The 22729-nt window shown below is 35.2% G+C and overlaps 1 non-coding gene across 1 annotated transcript; it reads left to right on the forward strand.

Moving 5' to 3' along the window:
• Nucleotides 1–4449: 4449 nt before the first annotated feature.
• Trnae-cuc (transfer RNA glutamic acid (anticodon CUC)) lies at nucleotides 4450–4521 on the forward strand. Its single transcript has one exon. It is a non-coding gene; the product is annotated as a tRNA-Glu (tRNA).
• Nucleotides 4522–22729: the final 18208 nt, after the last annotated feature.

Genomic DNA, 22729 nt, shown 5'->3' on the forward strand with positions numbered 1-22729 from the left:
ATAAATAAGTAAGGGTAAAACTTTAGGATTTACATTATTTGAAAGTATGTTAGATTTGTTTCTAGTAGTGTTTTAAAGGTTTGTATATACATATACATTAGTTTTTAACTACATACATACATAAAATCACATCTTTATCCCTTGCGGGGTAGACAGAGCGAACAGTCTTATAAAGACTGACAGGCCACGTTCAGCTATTTATTTTTTCCTTGCGATTTATCTTTATTTAAAATTTTCTACAGAAATAACAAGTAAAATAAAAGTAACCTTTCATCTCGAAAAAGGGGTACCATTTTCATGAGATTGGCGGTAAACGATTATCATACAACGTAGCAAAAGTTTAGTATATTTATTATATCTTTTTAGTGCAGAAAATTAAGAAAAATTATCAAGCAAACTTACTCCGAAACTAGCAACAATAACCGAGTGAGTGTACAAACTAAGTAACTTTTCAGTCGTTTAGATAAAGCCTTCCCACTCGGAGGCGGAACTATAACGGCTAAATGTTTCACATTTGGGCAGTTTTTATATTTTTTAATAATTATTATTTAAGCATTTTGTCAATAAAAGAATCAAATTTAAATGATTTACTTTACAATTACTGATCATAATAAAATTTATAACATAAAAGATATTATGATTGACCACAGTTTGCTAAAATGTTTGTTCTGCGGCAGCCAGATACAGATATTTATAACTGGCATATACAGAATGGATTAACTAAAGTGGATTAGTAAATAAACAAGATTTTATTTACAGATATTAATAAAAAATAGTGCTAAAAAGTACTCTTTTCTTTAAATAACCGTTATTTTTCTTTATTATTTCAGAATTGTTTTATATAGTAACTCGCCCTTTTACTCGTCTATTCAACTCGACCAATATAAACTTATAGCCGTTTGCGCCTTTGTGGAGAGACAAGGAGCAGCTCTCACACTCTTAAATCTTGAAGCATAGTGTCGAAGTGCTTGAACGCTTTTAGCGCAAGCCAGTGGGATAGACAGAGGCTTTGTTGCTTAAACATGTCAGATAAATTTAGTCAAAAATTTTTTTGTTAAAGATCTTGATACCGTTTGTTTCCCGACATCAATAGAAAGAAGAATAGGACCACTCCATCTCTTTCATAGTAGGCGATGGGCTAGCAACCTGTCACTATATGAATCTCAATTCTATCATCAAGCCAAATACCCAACGTTGTCTATCAGTCTTTTGGATTGTCTGTTGGTTCAGCTTACCCCGCAAGGGATATGAAGGGGACGTGTATGTATGTATGCATGTATGTAAAATATTTGAAATTCTGGTAAAGTCCTGAGGCCCTTTTCTCTAGAGATCAGGGTTCGTCTTTGGCGACGATTCCTACGTAGAAGACAAATACACAAAGTGACATCTGTACATGAGTGTGACTTTCGCGGCCCAGCAGGGGGCTGAAATTATACATCCTGCCTGAGTAGGCTTCCAAACTATGTATACGAACAATGTGGGCATTAGTAAAAATTCAATAACGTTAGATATATTTTTTTATTTCTTTGGCTGAACAACAAACAAGGTGAGTAACATACATAATATGACACGAAGCTGCCAACCTTCTCGGAGCTAACACAGCATGCACAGCATAAACAATTAAAGGATTTTACTTTTTTTTTACTATTTTATATGTCCCCAAAAAATTACGCACGTTATGTGAAAAATGTGCTTTTATCATAAATATAATGGTAAATGGACTCAAAACTGATGACGAAAATGTTGGAGAGAGGCGCTTGCGCCCCAAAGTATAGCAGTGGAGGTTACAACTGAAAATACACAACACAGATAAGAGAAAAGATACATGCAAACCATAAAATAGAAGTCAACAATGTCTCAAGTAACGTTAAATTGTTGCAAATTACAAACCGCTGTTTTTTCACCAATGTGATCACACCCGAACCGCCTTCTGCATATCGACGTTCGGTTTCAGCTAAATGGATGTAAAGTCTAAACATGCAGTGAGCTGGCATCGTCTCATACGACCCTGTATGGCTGTGGGAGCTATTGTCACTGATACACGCTACGTGAAATGGAACGGTTGCGACGAAATCGTTCGCTCTTGACATTTTTACAAGAATTTCATGTTATGAGTAAGTTTTTTCTGATAAACGTGATTTATCAATTCCGTGGGAATGTTTGGTGGAAAAGCTCTTAAGCGCTTTAACTATCGTAGAAGGGCTAATTACAAAAATTCTTTATTCTTCTTATTTCTTATATTCTCCCTTCCCAACTAGATCTAAACAAGTCTCAATAGGATGCTTTATTTTTTACCTAATCCAGCCATTTCGACAAATATTTTCAAGTAGAATTTTTTTAATTTGTTAAAATTGTAATCAATATTTCAAATGTTTTATTTGAGTATTTTTATCATTATCAATAAACTTTTTAACACTATAGTAGATCGTAAGAAACTTACCTTAAGTGAGAATTTCAAAAATATCTATGGGTCAGGTTATAAGTGTCGGAGGATTCATTTCGAAAAATGGACAAAATTAAATTTGGCAGATGACATTCATTTTCGTTTATAGTAGTAATTGATTTATTTTTTTTACAAACAAAACTATTAACATACAACTCTCTATAATTTTGGTTATAGATATAGACATAGTAGATTGTATTTTATTGATAAAACACATTTTTGAATGGGAACCCACAATAATTACACTTTTTGAACGGGAATCCAGGAAAGTCACACACAAACACAAGTCACATTTATTCTTTATCGCACTTAATGAAGATTTGATTTGTCCTCTGACTCAAACCAAATACATGAAAAGAGATTTTTAATAAGTTAATTTTTTTTATTAAATAATCGCTACGTCTTTTATTTTGAACCAAACCTTGCAAGAGTGGCGGTATACAATAGTAAATATTGAATGAGCTCCTTACCAGTACTTTGAGTGCAGCTGAGAACGATATTTACCAGTACTTAGGTACAGGTTTACACATATCACAATATCTACCTTCCTCTTTTTTCATAAGCATGCAGACTTCTTAATGATAAGTGGTTACTCCAGCCCCATAGCAAAGCAAGCGCGACGCCGTTTTCATCGCGCGAAAATCTATTGCTGTTTACGACATAATCAATAGCGTACCAGAGATATTTTATCGCGCGGATTTTTATTATTATACAGAAGTGGCGTCGCGCGTTTCATGCTACGGGGTTAGCTTTAAAAAGTGAGGTTATGTTATTGCTCTCTCAAGTTTCCTTAGGGGCCCGGGGTGAAGAGGGTCTCTGGTATTCTCATTTTTAAGTCCAATTACTCGCATATCGTTCTACACAGTATCTAGCCAGGATTTATTCGGTCTCTCTCTTCTACCTAGACCTAGACATTTAGATTTTTTTTCTTTATCACGGATATGAATAGGAACTCCTCACACAGTCAATCCGTGAATGTCCGCCCATCCCTGGGTAACATTTTTTACCGTGAAAAGCAATTCATAATTTATGTTTAAATAATAACAAATTTATACGGCACAGATAACACAGATCGAGTTAACCTCATGCTAAGTTCGAGACTTGTGTAACTTACTCAACGATACCTACTATATATAATATTAGTGAAAATATATTAACATGTGACAGTTAATTTTTGTTCCCTACGCTAAAACTCAAACCCAGTATTCCATCGAGTACTATACAGAGTCACGGTTGTGCAATAAATTAAGAAGATTAAATAACACAGAAAATAACAGAAGAACATAAAGCGGACTCTCGAACTTAATGTTCACTTGAATTTCAATGGGTCTTGCGAGTGAAGAATTTAGTTCATCTACGTAAGTCTACGTAGAGCCTTTGTTTTACTGTCAAGCGCACGTTTTTGAACTGAACGTGTTAGGGTTGCCATAAATGGTATATTGAAATTATGTATTAAACTTTTCCGTTACTGAGTGAGTGACTGACAGACAGCTCAAACAGCTGGGCCTAGAAAATTAGAATTTGGCAAGTAAGTTACTTATATCTTCTAGGGGAGAGAGAGGACTTTACGAAATACCCACGGGAACGGAAATTGACTTTACGCGGGTGAAGCCGTGGATAGCCAAATATTTTTCCGATGTATACGGTGATTATATATATATGTATGATATGTCTTTCCTAAAGTGACACGCCGAAATATAACGAAGCAGAAAGCGGTGTTCTTTTTTTTTCTTAGCGCTAACACACTATGTTTAAAAATAACAATCTGTGAAAATAACGATTCATAACTATGAAACCATGTCAAAGTAGTAATAGGAGCATATAAAGAATTATTCAAAATCTATGTTCATTACATTTGAATAATAATAAAATGCAATTCCTACATAAGTTCTTAAATATTTTTATAGAAAAAGTACGTAATTTGAAAATCGTCTATTTTTAAATTTAGCCAGCGGTTGACAATGTGCTTGTTATTTCTATACCGAAATTTCACAACATCTCACATCTCCGGTATGGTCTAGTGGCTAGGATACCTGGCTCTCACCCAGGAGGCTCGGGTTCGATTCCCGGTACCGGAATTAAACTTTTTAGTTTTTTTCCTTTCTTATTCATTTACTTTGAGTAAAGACTTTTTTTTGAACTTGACTTTTTCTTTTTTTTGAAAAGTTAAAATGTAAATTATTCATTTAGAAGAGCAAAATTTATAAATATTTACCGTTATGTCAACCCTGACTGCATAGAGGACATAGAAATAAATTAATTTTACTCAACACAGCTGTGGAGTTTAAGCCTTATAATGCGGGTCCTGTAAGAGACTCGCTTTGAAAGTTTTTATTTCTGAAAAATTATTTGGTATTTGAAAGTATTTTTTTTTTAACTTTGCTAAAATTGCTCTTCTTAAATTTAATTTAAATTTGCATTTTGAATTAAGGTCGAGTTGTTTAAGTTATGTCCTAGAAGTCTTGGTTTCAAATCTCACGTTATTGATAACACAATTATCTTCTTTTTATTATCATAATCCTATCGTTTATCCAAATTTAACCATGATCTAGTCAAAAGTTATAATATTTGAGTATCAACAATTTACGGGGTATACAGAGCCACCAGTCTCGAAAAGACTCAAAAGCTGAGCCGGGGCTGACTTAATGATGGAATTTCGATTCAGATTCAGATAATGCTAGACCATCGCCCAAAAAAAAAAAACTTTATAAGCCTCTCCCTTAATTGATTTTTACACAATCTTAGCAAGAAAAAAAGCAACTGGCAAACATTTAATACAAATAACAATCAAAGAAAAATAAAGCAAAATATTAATAAACTTTTACTATACAAATAACCATTGTGAAACTTAAACATTTTCTAGGCAAAGAAAAGGTGTTTCAATTTAAGATCTAGTCAGATCTAGATTCGAATCGTCAGGCGATAGTGATCTCCAATTTAACTTCGCCGATTCTCAACTTCAGCACAATACAAATGCAACTGTTGTTAACTTTTCCAATATATTCCGCTCCAGAACAAAGTGTTCCCAAGAAATACTGAGGATTACCTTTTCACTTAGCGGATGGGATAAGTTTTGTTTCTAAAGAGCGTGCATTATAATATTATCCAGGTGAGAAACGTAGGTTAGTACATACATGCATACATACATTTGGTCACGTCTATATCCCTTGAGGGGTAGACAGAGCCAACAGTCTTGAAAATACTGAATGCCCACGTTCAGCTTTTTGCCTTAATGATAGAATTGAGATACAAATAGTGACAGGTTGCTAGCCCATCGCCTAAAAAAGAATCCCAAGTTTGTAAGCTTATCCCTTAGTCATCCATGGGAATGAGATGGAGTGGTCCTATTCTTTTTTGTATTGGTGCCGGGAACCACACGGTACGTAGGTTAGTCAGAAATGTAAATATAATCCCGATTCGTTAAATTTGTTAAAACCCTTAAATTCTATCTGATGAAAAATAGACCCATTCTTACCTGTCACCATCTTCCGTCCAAAAGACTGTTCTTATTTATGACATTCGTAGACTAATTACTAAACGTTAAGATTTATTTATACATTCATACATATAGTCACGTCTATATAATTCGCGGGGTAGACAGACCCAACAATCTTGAAAAAACTGATAGACCACGTTCGACTGTTTGGCTTACTGATAGAATTGAGATTTAAATAGTGACAGGTTGCTAGCCCATCGCCTAGAAGAACCCGAGTTTAAAATCCTATCTTTTAGTCGCCTTTTACGACAGATTTATTTATGATAGTGAAAAAATGCATTCAATCTGCAGTTTTGTTCTTCAACGATTATGTGCGCACTCCATGTATGATGAGAACTCTCACAGTAGTCGAATAAAATGCTGCAGGGGCAAGGAGTTTGTGCAGTGACAAAGGGTTAGTATTTGTTTTTGTTTCTTCGTGATTTTTCGTTGCCTAAAAGTATATTTTCTGAGACTTACTGTACGAGTACTCGAGTTACTTCACAACAGTAAGTAATATATTTTTGTCGAAAATACTCTACTATAGGTACTTTACTAAAATACTTCGCGAGATTTAAAAACCGAATTTGTTTGTGGTTTAGTCAGCGCCATCTAGTGGTAATGCGATGTCACTAATGCTGTACTGTACTGTATACAAATTCACGTTTACTTTCTTGACTAGTTCAATCGAGTAAAACTCGTACCAGTTTACTCGGGATTATTAATCCCACAGTTATTTATCAACGAATAGATTTTCTAGCTAAATAAAGATAAGATCGGATTCGAGGGTAAGCCTTCGAGGGTAATTCACTTTTACAAACCGAGAAGAATGAGCTAGAACACACTGTTCTTTCTTCACAAATTAACCAGCGCAGAACTTGCATTAGATGAATGTGAGTATTCTCTTAGTAGCCATAAATACAACTGAAAATGCACACTATAAGTTAACGACGGTAAAGTGTACATAATTGATTCAAACTGTTCCTGGAATGACTCGTAGAAAGTTCAATTCATTTCCAATGGCGGGAGGGAAATACAAATCTTTTGCTGCAATAAATAAAAAATAGAAATCCCGCCACAACAACGACTAGACACGCCCCAGAGGTGGCGAATGCAAACAGTAGCAATGGAGTTTCATCCTTAAGGTCTCGTGCAGCGTGCCGCCGACTTCGTACGACTTCGATCGTGCCGACTAGATTAAACGTGTATGATAGACATGATGACAAATTTTTGTTTAGGTATTTAATTTCAAAACAACTAATGCATTGGTCAAAAAAGGGCATCAATAAACCATAAACTACCTGAGATATACGAAGATTAATATCTTCGTATATTAATCACACATTATTTGGACGAGTCCAAAACGCCCCTTACAAAACGCTACTTAAGTATGACGTTACAACTGAGCTTCTTGTTCGTGTCATGAACCTTATTTGTTTGGCAGCTGCGTTAATAATTGTCTGATGACAAAGTTTTTTTTAAAATAATTTTGAATTCATTTAGAATGCATATAAAACATATATAGCGTTAAAATTAATAATTCACGTAATGGGAACGACCGAGATCGTACGAAGTCGATGACTCTCTGCACGAGCCCTAAGGAACATTTACCTTGCACTTCGGGACCAATCGAATTTGATACTTTAAACGACGCGCCGTCGGTCGGAGTGCAGAATATATAAGAATACAAGTATAAAGAATTCTTTTTCCAGTCTCCAGGCTAGTTCAAGGTAGTTCTTTCGTATCTTCAAAAGGTCTTTTATTGGACGTTAACAATTGTGAAACCAAAATATATGACAGTTATTAAGTGATATGAAGTGTCCCATAATAATGAATAAAGTTTTGAATTATAAATTAAGAATTATTTTGAATTCTTAAATAATGAAATAAATAAAATGTAAAGTTAATAATAATAAAAACACAGGCATTAGGAGGATTGTATATATATGTCGAAATGTGATGCGATTTATGTAACTAGGCATAAGCAAACATAAATCGCATCACATTTCGACTAAGCCATCCCCTCACCATATCTTAAAAAATAAAGCGGTAACATAGAAGTTTATTAAAGAAATTGGTTATTATTCGAATGGCTCGGAGCCAAAAAAACTCCATCAAGACATCATCGGCGTAGGCAGGGGAGGTAATTAACAATTAGTTAATGGAACCGGAGGGATGTTTGCAGACATCTCCTGCCAGGGTAATGAGCTTAGGGTGTTATTAAGTAATGTTGGTAGATGCACTTTTATTTGCTAGGACTTTTTATTAAGTGACTTTAATTTATAAAACATAAACATTCAGAATAAATTGTTGTGCTTTTAATACTTTCTGTAAATGCTTAATGGATTAAAAAGTTAAACATATGTTATAAGAAAACAAAATTAAAGTAAAAGAAGCCTGTTTTTGTCTGCCTCTGTGCAAGATATCATCAAAATCGGTCCAATAGTTTTTGAAATTTTCGATTACAGCTACTAGTACTACTTTCCCACGGATATCGTAAAAGGCGACTAAGGGATTGTTTTATAAACTTGGAATTCTTCTTTTAGGCGACGTGCTTGCAACCTGTCCCTATTTGAATCTCAATTCTCTCATCAAGCCAAACAGCTGAGCGTGGATATCAATCATTTCCAGACTGTTGGCTCTGTCTACTCCGCAAGGGATATAGACGTGATTATATGTATGTATGTTTTTTTATCTTTTCTTTAAATAATATTGCCTGTCCGCCCCGCATTCAGCCGTGCGCACGTAACTCAGAAAAGAGTCATTGATGCTCGCAGTGGGATTCAAACCGTGTTTCACAAAAACCGATTCGTCTTAATTAACCAATGTTTATATCATAAAAATAAAATAAGTACTTACAAACCGCCTTTTAAATAAACTAAATTGAAATGATAATGTGATACAATTGATTATTTGCAGCGATGGTTTTATACCAAGATTATCCAGGGGAGGCATGATCTCTAAACGCATATCATGTATCTGGAATAGGCACTTAATGTGGTTATCCACTTATCAAAATATTTGAGAGTAATAAATATTAGACTAGAATTGAGATTCAAATAGTGACGGGTTGCTAGCCCATCGCATTAAAGAGGATTCTCAGGTATATCAGAATATTCTTTAATCAATCATTAAGCCAAATAGCTGAAAGTGGCCTTACAGTTTTTTAATGAATGTTGGCTCTTGTCTGCCCCGCAGGATACGGACGTGATTATATGTTATGTTCATATTAGACTATTCTATTACCTAGTAAATTAGGAAATATTTCTTGTTTGATCATAATTTTTTATAGAACAAAAACAAAATAACAGTCGCAACACTTTATCACAATTGTTCTCCGTCGCATACAAAATAAACATTCAATATCTCAGTCAAACAGTGTTCAACTTTCCAGACTGAAGTATATTGGATTGCCACGTTAATTTATAAGGGAGTACAATGGATGACAGGTATTTGTCGAGCACTCGCCAGGGGACAGGATTGAAGGGGAAACGCAGCTGTGAGGGGTAAATAGAGACGCCATGACGATGAAACTTTCCGCTGGATCCCTCTGTTTTTATAAGTTAGATACTTATGTGTATGAAATAAATAAGACTACTCATAACTGTGTGTTTTGTGCCAGGGGACAGCGCAGTCGTGAAATACCACGTTCAGCTCTATGGCTTTATGATGGAATTGAAATTCAAATAGTGACAGTTTGCTAATCCATCGCCTACTAGAGGAATGCCAAGTCATTTCCTTGGTCACCTTTTACGACATACATGGGTAAGATTGAGTGGTTCTATTCTAAAATGTCGGAAACCACACGGCACAACAATATTGTTTAAAACAAATGAACTAAATATTAGAGAACAGTTTTAAAATAAACTGTCAAAATACTATTCAAATAAAACAGAACTCATAGTATAATAATTGTATCAAACAATAGACAACTGGCTGGAGTTAAAAGCTTACAGAAATAACGATGCTACCAAAAAGTAAGCTAACAACTGTACGATACAAAATGCTGGCTCAGCGAACGTGCAACTCAATTAAACTTTACTACATCTGTCTATTCAGTTCTATCATATTCCATTACGTGCCCATAGAATTCGGAATAATATGAGACAATAGAAGTGGTAAGTCAATCATTATTAAGAAATTTTAAATTTTTGCGTTGCAATTTCATTTAAAACAATGATCCGTGGTCACTAGGTATAAAGTTTTAATTCTATGTGAAAATATCGTCCGAACATAGGGTAATCCATCAGTCACCATGACGATTTCGTCTTATTTGTGAGTTTACTACAGCGCACAAAACTGCGTGACTTTTTTTTTAATTTTTTTTTCTTTAAAATATGGCATTTCTATTATTTTATATTAGGTATTCAGATTTCTGTGTTGTACACACTTTTGAAACAGTGAGCTATCCAAACCAATTATTTGAAGGAAAAGTTTGTTTTAGTGTAGTTTTTTTTTTATTAGTTTCTGTATGCAGTTTCCTGTTAAGGGCAATTTCTAAAAATTCGTCCTTGGAGTTCGTTAATATCACGTAAATATATTTATATTTAAATGATTAAGTAGTCGGTATCCCGACATGAAATTCGAAAGTGACTGACTTCTTATTCATTACTCAGCATATAGATTATGGAAAGCGAATTCCGCTAAATAATTTACATACATACATATGATCACATCTATATCCCTAGCGGGGTAGACAGAGCCACCAGTCTTAATAAGACTGACGACCACGCTCAGATATTTGGCTTAGAGATAGAATTGAGATATCAAATAGTGACAGGTTGCTAGCCCATCGCCTTAAAGAGGAATTCCAAGTTTAATCATCAATCAAGCTAAATAATTTGCTTACGTTTTTACCACAGAAGTAAAGCCATGGTGAAAAGCTAAATAAAAAACGACACATAACAAATTACTTCTCTATACATAAATAAGTTATTATTCTGACTAAAGATTTAAGTACCGGTGCACCTATAAAGCCAAGCCACCTTTTTCTCGGCAAAAGCAAAGAATTTTACAGACAACAAAAATAGTGCGTATTCCCTAAAGAACCGTTCAATTTCCTTCGACTTTCAGTTCACTTGAGGATGGGTATCGAGTAACCCTTCAGGTGCTTATTGTCCCCAAAAGGGTTTCGGGGCATCGTCCTCCCAGACAGATGTAGTTATTTTTACTTACTTTTAAGTGAATGAAACTTTAACGCACAGGGTTGAACTGAGGATTTGAAAAAGTACCTATTTTTTTTTATTTCGTGAAAATAATTATAGATTATTGTAATTTTTAAGAGTGATAGTTAGAGTTACCTAATCTAGGAAAGAAAGTTATGTCATATTTTTTGTCATAGATAATGTTTTATTATTGGAGAATAGGAGCACTCCATCTCTTTCTTATGGATGTCGTTAAAGGCGACTAAGGGATAGTCTTACAAACTTGGGTTTTTTTTTTAGGCGATGGGCTTGCAACCTGTCACTATTTGAATCTCAATTCTATCGTTAAGCCAAATAGCTGGACGTGGCCATTCAGTCTTTTCAAGATTGTTAGCTCTGTCTACCCCGCAAGGGATATAGACGTGACCATATATATGTATAATTTTTTATTCGGTGACGGTTGACTGCAAGTAGGCCAAAAGCTCATGACTTTTTTTATTCTGAAAAATAGTTCCATCGTGTGAAAAGCAAGCCATAATGTAAATACAGCAACTTATTTTCAAAAAGTATACCAGAAATGGCTGTAAAAGCAAATTATTTTTAAAACAAACCTTAATCCGTCTCTGTATTTAAAATATAGATGGAAAACTTACCTACATGAGAATTATATTACTGGTGCACAAACTTCACCATTTGAAGCCAAAAAGGTGAATGAACTTTCCAAGGGCGTAGAAAATGCAAATTTTGTCTGTGTTTTGGATAAAGAAAAGCCGCTTACTGTTTGAAAATATTTGAAAGGATTTCACTAACAAAATTGGTATTTCGTGGGATACTCGTATTTTTCTTCTAAAATGGGGGATCAAATAATCTGTTTTCGTTATCGTTTACATATATTCACGTCTATACTCCTTGCGGGGTAGACAAAGCCAAAAGTCTTGAAAAGACTGAACGGCCACGTTTAGCTTTACTTGTTTTTAATGGAATTGATTAAGATTTTCAGACTTCAGATTCAAATAGTGACAGGCTTGCTAGCCCATCGCCTACTAAAAAGAATGTCAAGTTTATCCCTTTGATGTCTTTTACGACATCCATGGGAAAGATTCGAATTAGATCAATTCAAAAAATGGCGGAAACCACACGACACGGTTTCACGAACCTTAAATAGGCTTAAATGTTAAGTTTAATTGTATATTATTTTCATGCATTCATTAATTTCAATCAATTATTTTGGTTTAATTATGCCACTTTTCTTTATTTTTTTAATTTAAATAATTATACGGAGCCCGAAAAGTACATACATAGGTTCTATATCCCTTGCGGGGTAGACAGAGCCAACAGTCTTGAAATGACTGAATGGCCACTTTCAGCTTTTTGGAGTAATGATAGAATTGAGATTCAAATAGTGACAGGTTGCTAGCCCATCGCCTAAAAAAGAATCCCAAGTTTGTAAGCCTATCCCTTAGTAACCTTTTACGACATCAATGGGAAAGAGATGGAGTGGCCCCATTATTTTTTGTATTAGTGCCGGGAACCACACGGCATTAATGTACATAGTTAATTATAAACTGATACTTGTTGATTCAAGAAAATTGTGTCTGTTTATTAGATACATTAGCTTTTAGCAATTAAGGACGTATGGATAAAAGTAACTTACATTGGTAGAGTTATAATTAAAACCTTTACAAAATCGGAGTCATGTGAAAAGGCTTATAGTTATAATATTTCGGTGTATATTTAATTTTTGCATTTTATTTTAAACGTGGAATTAATTGTTACATACCTAAAATATTTAAGAAAAAATGTTATTTTTATGTTTTTATCATCATGAATGAATTTTTTTTACGACTCCGTTTGAATTTCTTTCTGGACAAATGTAATCGCTGAAAACTTACACAATGTGAACATTTCCTCATATCAGCCGCTGCGAAACTAATTAGTTCTTCTACGTTAAACGGCTCTTTAAAGTTTATCGGCATTAAAACGCCAGTAACGTTTTCATCTTAAACAAAACTGGATTAATCGTTAAACGTTTACGTCGGGATTTAATTGTAGACATACCTAAATACGTGCAAATTGCATTCTATACAATTAGGTACCTATATAATAACATTAACTTACCTATACCTGAATGCAAACAACGTCAGATTTTCGCGCGCAGATTTTGGCTGAATATGGCCTTTATCTACTCCGTTAGGGATAAAATCATGATTAATATAGAATAGATTTACTTTCAATATTGGATACAAGGTATCACTTATTGACGTCACATCACTTAAATCTAATTACAACTACTACCGCTTCGTAAGCGCATGTGTTTCTATACTCTATACGGCACGGCGCAAAAGCGGCGGAACAAATAACACTGCAGCATTTTCACCGCACGTCAATTTACAAATATAGATCTCTTAAATCGAAATCTTGGACGAATGCACACTGTTTACATTAAAAAATATGAATATATATAACGTTGTTAGTAACGGTATTCCAAAATGCCAATGCCAATGAGGCAGTCCTTTTGAACATTACTCACCTTTCAACCATTGGTAGCGGTTGTAACCAATCACCATCAATCTGTGTAGTCCACATTGTGTGAATAAATGGAGTAATACTATGCACTCAGGTAGTGCATAAGGGCTTGTCCATGTGTAAAGGCTCTGACGACTTCTGTGGCGCAGCGGTAGTGTTCTTGTCTGTGACACCGGGGGTCCCGGGTTCGACATGGACATGATGAGAAACGAAGTTTCTCCGATTGGCCAGGGTCTTGGATGTTTATATATATATAAGTGTTTATTATAAAATATAGTATCGTTGAGTTGGTATCTCGTTATACAAGTTTCGAACTTACTTCGAAGCTAACTCAATCAGTGTAATTTGTCCCGTATATATTCATTTGTTTATTTATAAAGGCTATGAACACTAATGGTAACATTTTTTCATACAGGCTTCGAGTCAGACTGAGACTATTAGTTTATTCAATAAGGGGTACGTACAATACATCACAATTTAACTGTATTGCACCTCAATAAATTACAGCAAATTGACAATCATGTATTAAAAAAACATAACAGCAAAAGGCGACCTTATCTCTTCCAGGAGACCCGTAATTTGTGTATAAAACTAAAGTGTCGTGTGGTTCCCGGCACCAATACAAAAAATAATAGGACCACTCCATCTCTTTCCCATGGATGCCATAAAAGGCGACTAAGGGATAGGCTGACAAACTTGGGGTTCTTTTAGGCGATGGGCGAGCAACCTGTCACTATTAGAATCTCAATTCATAGAACCTTAATTTCAAGCAAGATCCTCAATATCAAGTCTTTTTATTCTTTTTAGTTACATACATACATATAGTCACGTCTATATTCCTTGCGGGGTGGACAGAGCCAACAGTCTTGAAAAGACTGATAGGCCACGTTCAGCTATTTGGCTTGATGATAGAATTGGTATTCAAATGGTTGCCAGTCCATCGCCTAAAAGAAGAATCCCATGTTTATAAGCCTATTCCTTAGTCGCCTTTTACGACATCCATGGGGAAAAAAGAGTGATCTTATTCTTTTTTTATCGGTGCCAATAACCACACGGCACTGTGTTAAACGTAAAACAAGAAAATTTACTTTGGCTAATACCATAAAAATCGTCATACGCGACATAGACATACATACGTGGCATACCAATTTCCCACATCAATGATTTATTATTTCAAAGTATTTCATGTATAAGTGGCCAGTGTCAGCAGTATAACCGCCGATACAATTTCTCATGGACTTTTTCCATCTTTTTCGTATGCGTAGCGAGTGCGACACGGGTGTACAAGATTTACGGCGTGTCCGGGACTGTCCCGGCTCGGCCGGACACCGGACAACTCTCAGAAGATTAATAGCAAACCCTCGCCACTAGTGTTGTCACTATCGATAATCTGACGATCCTGAAGTTTAAGCAAGTGTTTGATGAAGCTGTTGTATGTTTATATATATAGGTAATATAGCTATTGGTTAAAGGGCAATACAACCCACCAATAACGTTCTGTAAAAAAAAGGCTTTGTCCCGATCGATCTGTTTATCACTTAAAAAAAATAATGAAATTTCAAGACAAGTTCCTTATTGCATTTTCTTTATTTTTTTTTTAATTATATTTAATGTTATATGATTTAGTTGTTGTTTTGTATTTTACCCGCCATTGTTGGGCACATAACGGTTAAAGTTGTACCCGCTAACGTTAAAAATAGTACGGCTAATGCCTCAGAAGATATTGATACTATCGATATCGGTATTGATTGTAATATCGTTATTATACTCCATCTGAGTAAAATATATATCTGCGGATTTCTGGGGATCAGCTATAGTAACTATCGATACTCAAACTATCGATAGTTCGGCAACACTACTCGACACTATTTGGACACTCCTGATTTTTAATCCCCCTTCTGAATTCCAATTTTGAACCTACCCTCGGTATTAGTTGAATGTTTTATGATTGCGTCAGTTGGTATTTGATATTTAAAATTAAAATGGAATATTAATTTTAGTCGATAACCTTTAAAGCTAAAATGTTAGTGTGAAATATTAACACATTTTTTAACATCTTTCTCCAAACACACACACACACACACATTTTTAAACATATTTTTCCAATCACCGCGATTTCCGCATATTTCTTTTTAAACTCTCACTAATGACAGAATTTCGGTGACTTTATGCATAAGACGAAGAAAAATCACAGAAGGTAAATATTTTCGTTAACTTCCATCGAGACGATTGAAATCGAGCCGTATCGGCGCGAAAATTTCAGCATCGCCGTCGAATAATTGGAATTTCCGCCGATCCGGATTTTTCCTCACGTACGATTCGTCCGGACCGGTAGTAAATACAAAAAGTACAGAAGTGCGACTGTTATAGAAATATAATTTTTTTTTTGATAAATTACCTACACATATCGATTTAGCCTCGAAGTAAGTTCGAGACTTGTGTTACGAGATACTAACTCAACGATACTATATTTTATAATAAATACTTTTATAGATAAACATTCAAGACCCAGGTCAATCAAAAAAAGTTCGTTCCTCCTCATGCCCTGACCGGGATTCGAACCCGGGACCTCCGATGTCACAGACAGTGCGTACGACCGCTGCGCCACAGAGGCCGTTGCATACATACATATAATTACGTCCACATCCCGTGCGGGGTAGACAGAGTCTTGAAAAGACTGATAGGCCACGCTCAGCTATTTGGCTTTAAGACAGAATTAAAATTCAAATAGTGACAGGCGATGGGCTAGCAATCTGTCACTATTTGAATCTCAATTCTATCTTAAAGGCAAATTGCTGAGACTGTTGGCTTTGCCTACCCCGCAAGGGATATAGACGTTATATGGATGTAACAAAATTTGACGGCTTGATTTTATTAAAATTGATTACTTCGGCTGTAATTCTCCATTGTCCTGCCAACAAATACCACACAAAGAGCAGTGTCAATTCTGTACTTTACTATTTTATATTGTCGACGAGAACGCAAGATTAATTTGCGCATTTAGCATAAGCAATGTCCCGCATTCGTTTCGCGTTTTACATAATTGACTTTTGTCTTTTTAGCTTTTGTGTGGAATCGATACGGCTGGGGTCGAAGAAACTCATAAATTTTAACAGTTGAAGTATCATTTGCTTGAAAAAATGCAAGGGCGTTCCTTTGTTGCGTGTCTACGAAATGTTAATTTTAGGTTTGTGATTTTTTAGAATTGGTGATGTGGCACCTGCGCTACAATTTTAAGACCTTTAACTATTTGTAAACAGTATAATATAAGACTTACTTAATTTAAAGTATGAATAATAAATATTCTTAAATAGGTTATTAATTTAAAATTAAAAAAAAATATCAGAAACAAATCGAAAGTCAATTATTCTCGAAGGCTACCAATATAGAGGTATATCCGTCGTTATAAAAATTCAAAATTACATTTCAATCCTACATCAACCCCAAACTCATTTGCATGTTATATCACAAACAACTGCATAAATAACATTCACTAACTGAAACTTTGTGATTTCTTATCGTAACTCCCACAGACATAGATATAGATAGATACTACTAGCCATACTTGACAAATTTTACACGCGATGCGATTTTTTTTACGTTATTGATGATAGAATTCCTTTTCGGTCAAAGGAAGGACTTAAATTGCATAAGTATATTCATAATTTTTATCACGTCTTTATCTCTATCGGGTATACGAAGCAGACAGTCATGAAAAGACTAAAAGGCAGTTTGTAAGCCCTTCGGCCATAGAGTATACCAAGTTTATTAGCCATTACTTTGATTGATTTGACTGCATTTGAATTAATAACTTAAACAAAATACCATTGTCACATACTCTTTCTATTCTTACATCTTTGAAAAAAAAAAATGCTTAGGTACTACCTATGCTTAGTATACATTCATAAATACATGTAATCACGTCTATATTCTTTGCAGGGTATACAGAGCCAACAGTCTTGAAAAAACTGATAGGCCACGTTCACAGCTGCTTGGTTCACTGATAGAATTGAGATTCAAATTGACAAAAAAAAGTGATTATTTGTTAGCCCATCGCCTAAAAGAAGAATTCCAAGTTAGTTAACTTTTACGACTTCTACGACGACGATCTTTGGGAACGAGATGGAGTGGTCCTAGTGTTTTTTTTAATTGATGCCGGCAACCCCACGGTTCGCTAAGTACTATATATGAGCGTTAACATCATTCGCATTTATGCTGCACATGGTCTAGTCCCATCAATGTCAAAGGTTACGCCTTTACTGAGTTTCGTCACGACAAATTTCATTTCAACTATCGTTCTGTCTGTAAAGATAAGTATCACATGAATAGATAAAGCGATGCGTGCGATTCAGTATTTGAGGGTTCAAGAAAAAATGGAATTTGATAGTTACATAGTTACCGACCGTTACAAGTTGAAATTTTTACTTTTCATACTCGAAATGCGATTTCACATCAAAATTTAAAACATACACACTTTTCAGTCGTTTTCAGTGGCTTGTTATTTGTCAGTAGGTAGATATGGCAAAATACAAGGTATTATCGGCATAATTTATTTAAATGAATAAATAAAAATAATTTTGGACGGAACTTTCCTGTAATTACTTCTTCCTCCTAGCTGTAGTCTTGGTTAAGTCTTCAGTTTTCTCGAGAGGAGCCCGTGTGACCAAAATCCGATTTTACACTAAAAAGCTATCTCTGTAAGAGAACCATGTCCCTTAATGCGATAACACCCTCTAGTATATTATTACTTTTCTAAGAAAAATCCTAACTATTGTAATATTAAAGTGTTATTCATTTACTTTATGATTAACGATATATCGTCTTATCCCCGTTAAAATCAGTACAAGAGGGTACCACAAATAATTATTTTCGAGAATAATTAATCAAAGGAGTATTTCGAGCGTGAAAACAGTAAAATTAACTCAATACAACCCTCACAACGGTATGCTATTCGGCACAGACATAGAACTAACTAGATACCGTATGTGAATTTAAGCTTACATTTAAACAACACACATTGTCATTAAATTATTATTATCACTTATGGAGTATAAATGCTGCGTGATTTCTGGCACCAATAGAAAAATAATAGGACCATCCACCTTTTTTCCATGGACGTCGTAAAAGGAGACTAAGGGATAACCTAAAAGAAGAATCTCAAGTTTATGAAACTTGAGATTCTTCTTTTAGGTGACGGGCTAACAACCTGACTCTATATGAATCTCAATTCTATCATTAACAGTTGAACGTGGCCTATCAGTCCACGTTCAGCAGTTTGGCTTAATGATAGAATTGAGATTCATATCCAGTAAACGCTTACTCTGTGGTATGTAGATTAATCTATGTGATCCGTCACAGTGCAGTGTCCACGGAGGGTGATGACTGGCGGATCTGTGTGTACAGTACACTGTGGCGGTACTAGCGGAACTCACTTTGTTTCAATAAAGGTAATAAAACAGCAGGAAATGTGTGTGTGTGTGTGTGTGTTTAAAAGTTAAACATTGTGTCGATTAAGCAAATAGTAACAGGACAAAATTTTGGAAACAAAAGATCTTTATTTGTTTGTACACGCTTATCGATGGATCTAAGACATTTTTGTTTGTGAATTTCTATAATGTACAAACTATATTCATACATACAAATACTCACGTCTTTGCGGGATCGACAGAACCAAAAACCTTGAAAAGACTGAAAGGCTACGTTCAGCTGTATGGCTAAATGACGGAATTCAGATTCAAATAGTGACAGGTTACTAGCCCTTCGCCTACAAGAAAAATCCCAAGTTTATTAACCTTTCCCTTAGTTGCCTTTCACGACATCCATGGCAAAGATAAGGAGTGATTCTCTTTAAAGTACCGGGAACCACACGGGGAACAATAATGTATAAACTATGTTTTATTTTTTACTAGCGACCCGCCCCGGCTTCGCACGGGTGCAAAATTATAAATGTTATTATACATAAAAACCTTCCTCTTGAATCGCTCTACCTGTTACAAAAAACCGTATCAAAATCCGTTGCGTAATTTTAAAGATTTAAGCATAAAGACAAACAGACTAAAATAGCGACTTTGTTTTATACTATGTAGTGATTCTGAGGAGAGAGGAATAAAAAAGCAGATCAAGACTGGAGCAACATGCATAAAAAGGCACATAAAAATAAGCGGTTACCGCCTGCCCTTTATGAAGATAGAGTAATTTTCTATAAGTATGAAAAAAAACCTATATAATATCTGTTAAATTATGTAAACTGTTTAGATAAATCGTGAAATAAATAAGTAAATGAAATAAATTTATATTTATAATTTATATATAATTTATTATTATCATTTACATAATATAGTTAGTGAGATTATAAAGGTTTGTGAAGGGCGCGTGGTGTCTGCAAAGTTTTGGGTCTGTTTGGTGAGCCGTGACAATGACAGACCAACAAAATACCATGGTGTTGTAAACTAACAATTGTATCGGGTTTTGTTCCCGTGAAAATTTCCCGTGATAAAATAATAATGAATTATTTGTATGAACAAATAATTCAATATGTTTTGATAAATAAATGAGTGAGTATACATACGTAAAATCACGTCTTTTTCCCGGAGGAGTAGGTAGAGACTGCATAATTCCACTTTTCCCTGATGACCATCATGATCCCTGAATATTAATCTTATATATAAAATTCTCGTGTCACGATGTTTGTCTCCGTACTCTTTCGAAACGACTTTACCGATTTTAACCAAATTTTGCATGCATATTCAGTAGGTCTGAGAATCGGCTAACATCTATTTTTCATATCCCTTAGTGAATTTATTTTTTCTAGAAATTACTTAAAAATTATTTATGTGGCAAAACAACGTTTGCCGGGACAGCTAGTTTAAATATAAAAAATACCATACCGCATACATAAAACGCCATACCGCTCTAAAATTCATCTTTCCTCTCATGGGTCTACCGGAAGAGATTTCTTTCGCAATAAGTAGCACCTTTGTACTAGATTTATTGTAATAAATGCTCCTGTATATAATTTTGTGTACATAAATAAATAAATAAAATAAAAATAAGAAAGTGACTGACAGACATATCAACACACGGCCCAAACCGCTGGGTCTAGAGACTTGAAATTTGACGTGCAGGTTCTTTATGTGGTCTAGGGAGTGAACTAAATGAAAATGGGTGGTGAAATGCTATGCGATCCCGTGATGTCCTCAAAATGGCGAGAAGGGCGCACAGGAGGGGTTTTAGTGGGTAGGCTGGCACACTAGATGCAAGGAGTCCCACGTTTTCCCGGGTGAAGATCCGGGAGGCAGTCCAGGTTTAAAGGAATTACCCTTCAAAAACAAAAATGGGCGCACTAAGAGACGATTTCTCTAAATTCCTGCGGGAACGGGAATTATAGTGATTTTTAATTTTTTACGCGGGCGGAGTCTCGGGCGTCTTCTAGTTATAATATATTTTTCGCTTTGCTCTTCATTCAAGACTGCCGGTTCATAATAAATACACATGGGAAAGCAGGGTAGACAGAGCCAATAGTCTCAAAAAGTCCACGTTCAGTTGCCCTATTAATACTTAATCGCTATATATACTATTTATAGATATACAGAATTGAGATTGAAATAGTAAGTAGATTATTCAAATTTGCCCAAAAAAAAAAGCTGTTATTGTTTTTAACAACTAGATTCTATAGTAAGGGTAAATCGAGAGTGAAATTCAAGATCTTCCCTACGACGATGACTGGCACGTAAATCCGTAGCGGGGAGCCAAGCGAGGTGTTGTATACATTAGATTTGAACAACGTTACGGACATTTCGCAAAATGTCAACATGTATACTCTACATAAATAAATAATAATTATATACGAAATAAGCAGAACCTTGAATGAATGAATGAATGAGTTACTCGTCAAATGTCTGCTCTATGCCGACGATCAGGTTATACTGGCGTCATCAGCGGAGGAGTTACAGGAGATGGTAAACTGTATGCATGAAGCTTTAAAAGAGAAAGGAATGAAAGTGAACGTAAGTAAAACTAAAACACTGGTTTTTGAAATGGAGAAAGAAATGACAGCATGTAATATTTTGATTGGAGGAGAAAAAGTGGAGCAAGTGAAAGAGTTTGTATATCTAGGATCAAAGTTTACATCAGATGGCAAGTATGATAGTGATATTGAAAGGAGAGTGAACGCGGGGAACATGGTGAATGGAGCTTTGCATGCCTTTATGAGCAGTCAGAAACTATCCAAAAAGGCTCGACTGGCTGTGCACAGGGGCGTGTTGGTCCCGACATTAATGTATGGGAGTGAAAGTTGGGTATGGCAAAAGAAGCATGAAAGCAGAATAAATGCAGTGGAAATGAGAGCGTTAAGGAGTATGATGGGTGTGAAATTGAGTGACAGGATAAGGAACAGCGTGATAAGGGAATGTTGTGATGTGAAAGAAGATGTAGTTACAGGAATAGAAAAGGGTATGTTAAGATGGTTCGGTCATGTGGAGAGGATGAATGAAAGCAGGTTGACTAAGCAGATATACAAGGAGAGTGTGGAGGGAAAGGTCGGAGTGGGAAGTCCTAGACGAACGTATCTTGATCAAATTAAGGACGTCCTGGTAAAGGGTCAGGTCAAAAGTACCCGAAACCGCCGAGCTTGTATGAAGAGAGTTATGAATGTGGACGAAGCGAAAGAAGTATGCAGAGATCGTGGCAAGTGGAAAGAGGTAGTCTCTGCCTACCCCTCCGGGAAAGAGGCGTGATTTTATGTATGTATGTATGTATGCAGAACCTTTGTAATTTTGTTTCTTGTGTTTATCAGTCTCAATGTTTTCTGTGTACATAAATTAGTAAATCCATACATATAATAAAACTGTAACTCAACTTTGTCTGTACATTGAAGATATTTAAGAAAAAAAATTATAAGGGGTCTTTTTAGGGTCAATAGAAGCCAAAACAATTTTTTTTAGAATTTTTGTCTGTCTGTCTGTCCGTCTGTCTGTCTGTATGTTTGTACGCGCATCACGCAAAATCTACCGAACGGATCTGAACGAAATTCGGCACAGATATAGTTAGTAACCTGGATTAGAATATAGGCTACTTTTTATCCTGAAATTCTATCCCAAGGGGATGAAATAGGGGGTGCAAGTTTGTATGGAACTTCGTCAT

The sequence above is a fragment of the Amyelois transitella genome, chromosome 8 (genome assembly GCF_032362555.1).
Source record: "Amyelois transitella isolate CPQ chromosome 8, ilAmyTran1.1, whole genome shotgun sequence".
In the NCBI taxonomy this organism is placed as follows: domain Eukaryota; kingdom Metazoa; phylum Arthropoda; class Insecta; order Lepidoptera; family Pyralidae; genus Amyelois; species Amyelois transitella.